Here is a 7,318-nt window from a genome sequence, read left to right as displayed (position 1 = left end):
TTTATTTAGCCTGACTACAAATTATGAATACCTACATATTCCAGCTCTGCGTCGTGTTATAATACTTATAATAGAACGAAATGAAGTAGCTCTAAATAATAAAACGAAATCAGTTCTGTCCGTTTTTGACTGATTGGTTTGTTCGTTTGTATAAATATGTAATTCAATTTACAGTTAATAAGATACATTTTATTCGGATAATAAGTTAATTTCTAGTTAACTAGAATGAGACTCTACTATTTTAGTTTTTAAACTTATACCGGTAAAACTGTTTTAACCCTTTACCAGGCCCCGAAGAACCAGCGTGTCTTAATACGTACTTTATATGCTGTTGCAACCGTATTGAACGCCTTGTAAAAAATGTATTTATGAAAGTCGGAGATCTTCCTCTAAACCAGAAATAAAAATGTGGGTTACGGTTATCCCATCGCCTGTCTAAGTAATGAACTGTCATACTAGATTTTGTCTTATTATATTCTTGATCAGGCCAAGGGATATATTCCACCCACATCTTATATCGGTTATAATAGTCAAGGTTTAACTCCAAATCTCCTACGAACCATTATATCAATCACTGAAAACATTATTTTATGATCTTCATTCATGGCACGCTTCAAAATCCAATAATATATCTTTAGCAGCCATTTAAATCCACTTGACCAGTGATGTTAGTGGTTTGTTTACAAATTCGAACACTTTACTGAATTTAAGAAAAACACAAGCAGATATATAGAACCATTTTTTGTTATTTTCATGATTTTAATGATTGTAAGGTAATATAATCATATATTTTGCTAAATACTCCTGCGTCCTTGTGATATGACCAGAATTAGGATGTGGGATGACTCTATCCCATTGCCTGGCTAGAATTTGCCTGTGTGGGAACTATTCTTCCCATGACCCGATTAGATTTTGGGGCTCTTTGGTTTTTGTTATTTATTTTTAAGTATACAGGCTGTATCAAAAATACGAGTAGGTACCTAATTCGTTTAAGTTTGTTTGTAATGGAGGGCCCGAAGTTATGGTATCAATATTATTTTTTCCGTAGTAAAACTGTAAGCGTTTTTTTTTTTTTGTAATAACCTCAGCAACAAGCAATAAAATAATGTTCATGAAAAGAATGGTGTTTTTGTATTTGTCTAACTGCAAACATCGTTTATATTACAAGGCGATCAATCCAAATGGGTCAGTATGGAGATGTCAGAAACTTTGTGAGATAGCGAAATCTGTTCTTAGGAACCATAGCTTCGATTTAATAATAAGGGCATTCAAACGTTTTTTCAATCTTGACCCATTTGGATTGATCAGCCTGTATATATGTAACACAGTCTCACACCTAGACAGGCAATGGGATAAATACTTACCTCATTACTTTTTGGTTAAAAGCAACACAATTATTCAATTTTATGATACTATCTACAAGAAGAAATTCTTCAGGGAAAGCCTTTAAAAGGAGATTTTATAGCTTGGTACATGAATTCGCTCTAGGTTGAACACAAAAACTGTTTTATTACTTACGTGAGTTTTTATGACATGACAAGACAATTTACCGGGCCATGGGAAAAATAGCTCCCACACAGTTAAACTCTAATAAGGCCATGGGATAATGTCAACCCACATCCTAATTCTGGTCATACACAATAATGCATGAATATTTAGCAATGTTTACGATTACATTTGCTTTCAACACTCAAAATCTACAAAATATCAAAAAATTGTTCGATCTATGTACTTCTGTTTCATAGAAATTATGGAAAGTGTTCGAATTTCTCCGTAGTTTGCTGAAATTAGCGTTCAAGTGAATTGAAATGGCTGCCAAAGATATATTACGCAATTTAGAAGCGTGTTGTGAATGAAGATCATAAAATAATATTTTCAGGGATTGACAAAATATTTTGTAGGTGGTTTGGAGTTAAAACCTGACTACGGTAACCGATATAAGATGTGGGTGGAATATTTCCCTTGGCCTGGTAAAGGGTTAATATTTTTGATCACATTTAAAGCAGTTTACTGAATCACTAAGCGACACATAATTATTTATTTCAGCACGCTACATTTATACTAAACTATTTATACTGTTTTTATTAGTATTGAATTCTAACAATATTTTGGTGGTAACTACTGGGAATAAAAATTCCCAGTAGTTACCACCAAGCCGAGTTGGTGGTAACTAGTGGGATTTTTTTTACCAGTGGTAAAAGGTGGGAAAAAATGCCCAGTAGTTACCACTGGTAAGAACTTGGTGGTAACTAGTGGGAATAACACATTCTTTTGCGCACTCCCTAGGATATATCCGATAGAACACCGATAGACATGTAACTCGTCGGCGATGATATTATGATCGAGGCTTTGTAACTTTGATTTGACAGCCATCGCCAAAAAGTATATGAGCCCGGCGCTCTATCGAGTCCAGGGCTGCCAGCTGATAGTCGGACCAAAAAAAGTCTGCAGCAGATTTGATAGCCAGTGGCAGCAGTATTCCATGCACGAGCGGACCTATGTTTAGTGCCGCCTCACCTTAAATAGGACATCAGGTTTTGGTAGCAGGCCTGGACTCAATTGTCGACCCGAAATTTTGGTTGGATTATTATTGTTCTAATACAAAGGCCGCAATGAGACTACCATAAAAATTTTGTTTTGTACCAAGTTTTGTTTCTTTTTAAAAATAAAGGAATGTCTCCTTTAAGTAAAATGAGCCAGCTTAAGGATTTAAGGTAGTTTCCCTCCAGGGCCCGACTTATCTTTCCACCCTGTATATGGCATCCTATTTGAAAGCAATCCTACAATTATGGTCATACACGCCAAATTTGTCAAAATTGTTGTTATTACACCATCATCTGTAAATATGTAGTTAGTTAATAAGTTTGTGCGTGTATCCTACTAACATTTGTTGTAAGATTTAAATTAAAATGACGAAATTGATCCTTAGTTGGCCTTAAATAAATTAAATTAAATTATTAATCACAGGATAATTAAATAACAACAATCTTAACAAATATAGCGTGTATGATCATGATTGTAGGATTGCTTTCAAATAGGATCAATAAACATTCTTTGAATAGGTAGGTATATCTTCCTTTGACGTGGCTGCTATAGTCTTCAGAATTTGATTTGCCGTGTGATCATCGCTTTCTGGTTGCAACTTGGTGCCATCGAGGAATGTCCATAGTATATAGGTATATGAAAGAAAAATATTTATCACAATACCTTCTACTACTACAGGGCGGCACCTTTAACCTTATTTTGGCAGTGATAATAATATATCCTTACTTAATATAAAATAGGTTAGGTGTCTACATAATTGTGTATCAATAATATTTTCAGTGGCTCATCTCTGTTATATATATACTAGCTTTTCCCCGCGACATCTTCAGCGTGGAATTATTAATTTAGGTAGGTAGCTATTATTTTATTCAATCAGTTAAAGGGTAATTTCTTGAATGAAAACTACCCTTTGTCATTCCCCGGGACTCAAACTATCTCTATGTACCCAACTAAATCGTGCACCAGCACCGGTGCTACACCGCGCGGGCGGGACAGTTCCTATTGACAAAGTTTGTTGTCCAGTTTGTGTTAAGTCCCCATACAAAGTTCCACCCCTTTAAGGGATGATTTCTGGAATAAAAACTATCCTATGTCCTTCCTCGGGACTATAATACCAATCTCTATACCATACCTATTTCAAATAAATCGGTTCAGTGGCTTAAGCGTGAAGAGGTAACAGACAAGACAGACAAACAGACAGCCACACTTTCGCCTTTATAATATTAAGTATGGATATGCACTAGTCCAAGCACCAAGGGCGTGTAAGCGATAAGATAGAGATTCCGTGTCGGTAAAAGACAATAGATAGGTACCTATATTAATAGTTGATCGCTGGCTGTTCACATTGCCGGCGAGGACTCTCTTTGCACTCTTTACTCGCAGCGATAAAAGCTGTCAACGATAAAGTCGCTTAGCGGTAGGTACTCGCTAAGCGATGTTCGCTTGGCGGTCGGGAGAGACCATGCAACTAGAAAAAATAGTCGTATTGTTTTACCACATCTATATCGATATTACTAACGAACCTCTGTAACTCAAAAAAAAAGAAACTGTATTTTTACGTGTCTATGTATAATCACCTGCCTAACACGAATTTTAATGTGTTTTTAAGACTAACAAAAACCTACAAGAACCTCTCTAAGTCGATGCACTCTATAAGATAAAACCTCGTTAACACGAAGTTTTGGCGTTTCCCTTGAGATCCGTGCTATCGAGGTTCCACTGTACTACTATTCTGTGACTAAGGTTACAATACTTAATTCACGAAGGCTGATATTTGCTTGTAGACCTTCATCATCATCATCATCATCTCAGCCATAAGACGTCCACTGCTGAACATAGGCCTCCCCCTTGGACCTCCACTCGTACCGGTTCGAAGCGATCCGCATCCAGCGTCTTCCGGCGGCCTTAACAAGGTCGTCCGTCCATCTTGTGGGTGGACGTCCTACGCTGCGTTTGCTAGTCCGTGGTCTCCACTCGAGCACTTTTCGACTCCATCGGCCATCTTCTCTGCACGCAATGTGGCCTGCCCATTGCCACTTCAGCCTGCTAATCCGGTGGACTATGTCGGTGACTTTAGTTCGTCTACGGATCTCCTCATTTCTGATTCGATCACGCAGAGAAACTCCGAGCATAGCCCTCTCCATAGCTCGTTGAGCGACTTTGAATTTTGAGATGGGGCCGATAGTGAAAGACCACGTTTCGGAGCCGTAAGTCATCACTGGTAACACACATTGATTAAAGACTTTCGTCTTGAGGCACTGAGGTATGTCGGACGAAAAGACATTACGTAGTTTCCCGAACGCTGCCCAACCAAGTTGGATTCGGCGGTTGACCTCCTTCTCGAAGCTTGTAGACCTTATTAACCTTAAATACGGTGTTTAAAATGTCAAACTCGCATTCAAAAACTCGCTTCGGTCGCAGCCGGACGCCCCAACTCGTTTCCAGTTTTATATTTCTAATCGCTTCTCGCTCATCGTTCTTGGTGAAACCAATGCCAGTATATTGAACCTAAAAAATAATATATTATATTTACATTTATAGAGTCTGGCTACTGAAATTTTACTCAAATGTTTGGCGGGAAATTCAAAAAATCTTGGGCTGGTCACACTTTGTGTAGTAGGAATTATAGTTTTGATACTAGACAATATTTTTGATTTTCTATGCACAAGTAAGGTACTATGGAAATAAGTTAAATAAGCGTTTACGTGTACTCAAAGTCAGCTCACATAATTTCTACCACTATTTAAACTACAGTCAACCACAAACACATGTGTTTACGTTCCATATTTAGATATTATAGATATTTTTCAGAACGTTTAGTTTATCCGTTTCTGTATGCACTTGTCCTGTTTATGAGATTCAAGCATTAATAAAATCACGTACTTAATCAAAGTAATAGGCAAATGTTAGAACTAGTACTTAAAGTATCAAAATGTTTATAGAGCACCAACCTCCTAATTTGTTTACATTTGGTTAGGAGTTGTAAACATTGCAGTTTTTCGTTATACAACGCTACACGTCGACTTCGCACATTGTCGTAATTATTTACGAGTACGAGCTTAAATAATGGTTTGCGAACCTCTCTCAGTATAGAAATTATTAATATTATTTAAAATAAACCCCTTATAAACCGCAAAAAATTTAAAGGAATGACATAAATTGACAACTGACTTTTAACTTTTTTTTAAATCATAGACAATCGGTGATACAACAACGAAATATCTGTCAACAATTTTTGGCTAGCCAGACTCTAACACGAGGTACGATAAATATACCAATTATTTTACACTACTGAAAACTGCAACTAAAACGTTCGATATGTTTCGGAAATGTTTGGGCACAGTCATTTGTAAGGTCAAATATCCTCCCATCACCCATCTAATTAAATAAAATGTTCCGTAGGTTGTATGTATAACTATATACAGGATACAGGTGTATAAAGACGGGCCAATAACACCTGCTTTGTAGGTATCTTAGTTCAGTCATTATAGATTTTGACCTGTGAATAATCAGTTCTTGGATTTTTTTTTCGTAGGTCCCTCGGGGGGGTCAAGGGAGTATAAATTCAAAAAGTAGACTGAATCAGGCTTCTGTGTATATTCAAAAAACGGTTTTTCTTGAATAACTCGGGCATTTTTGATTTTACAGTAAAACCGTGAGGACAAAAATTGTAGGAAATTTGATTCTCTACAAGTTTGGTCCTCACAATTTTTCTTCTAGGATCGAGATTTTGGAAATTAAATTTTAAAAAAAGCGACAAGTTCCTAAACCTACGTATAATGAACACCAACTACGCCGGTATCGTCTTGGGTTGTCCCATTCGTTTTTCGTCAAGTTCTTAAATTAGTCCTATTCTGCTTTGGTCACCCATTCTACATTCGTCACAATCGTCGGTGGCTTTCAATGTAGAATGCGTGACGAAAGCAAAATAGGACTAATTTAAGAACTTGGCGAAAAACGAATAGGACGACCCAAGACGATACCACTACGCCATATTGGTTAGTACCATGCAACCCCGCGACCCGCCCGGCTTCGCACGGGTTACACAAAACCTTAACAGATTATACACCTAAATCTTCCTCAAGAATCACTCTGTTGATAGATGAAAACCGCATGAAAATCCGATCTGTAGTTTTTGGGTCTATCGCGAACATACATACACACAAACCGCGCGGCGGGGGCTTGGTTTTATAAGGTGGAGTGATTCTATACTCGCTGTGGTCAGTTGTCTTCCTCCCTCTCTTCCGCCCGGGAGGGTATAAATAATAAATAATTAAAAGCCTAAGCCGAAACACCTATTAAATACTTGTCATGGAGAAGTTACTTTCTGGTCTTCATGAAAAAGTTCCATTCACCAAATAGCACTGTTTAAATGCAAATGTAAAAATATACTATAAGTACCTATATATAAAATATTTGAAAAGTTTCGTCTATTCTTTCTGGAACCCATCACCAGAAATAGGTCTCGACTAAAATGATGCTTAAAAATAACTTGCAGATTAAACATAACGAAGAAGACATATTGCCAAACGTGAAATACGCGTCGTTAGGGTGTTCCAGCTGGTCTTCATCAGCAGTTCCACTTCATTAAATATCACTCATTTTATTTAATCTGAATGCTTGATCATCATATGATTCAACAACAAATTTAAATGTATTATGTCTGTAAGATTAGACGAGTTAGGAATAAATTCTTACGGAATGATCATTCACAGAGATAGGTAGAAAGATGGACAGACGGACGGATGCACAGACGGATAGACGGACAGACGGA

General features: G+C 37.1%; 1 long non-coding RNA gene across 1 annotated transcript; it reads right to left on the bottom strand.

Annotated features, from left to right (window-relative positions):
- Window positions 1–409: 409 nt before the first annotated feature.
- Window positions 410–1,982, bottom strand: LOC134665275 (uncharacterized). The gene is made up of 2 exons (XR_010098348.1): window positions 1,496–1,982; window positions 410–574 (listed from the first exon to the last, which is right to left on the bottom strand). It is a non-coding gene; the product is annotated as an uncharacterized LOC134665275 (long non-coding RNA).
- Window positions 1,983–7,318: the final 5,336 nt, after the last annotated feature.

Source organism: Cydia fagiglandana, chromosome 6, assembly GCF_963556715.1.
Source record: "Cydia fagiglandana chromosome 6, ilCydFagi1.1, whole genome shotgun sequence".
NCBI classification, from domain to species: domain Eukaryota; kingdom Metazoa; phylum Arthropoda; class Insecta; order Lepidoptera; family Tortricidae; genus Cydia; species Cydia fagiglandana.
Note: the sequence above shows the minus strand (reverse complement) of the source record. Positions and strands in the feature narration are given on the sequence as shown.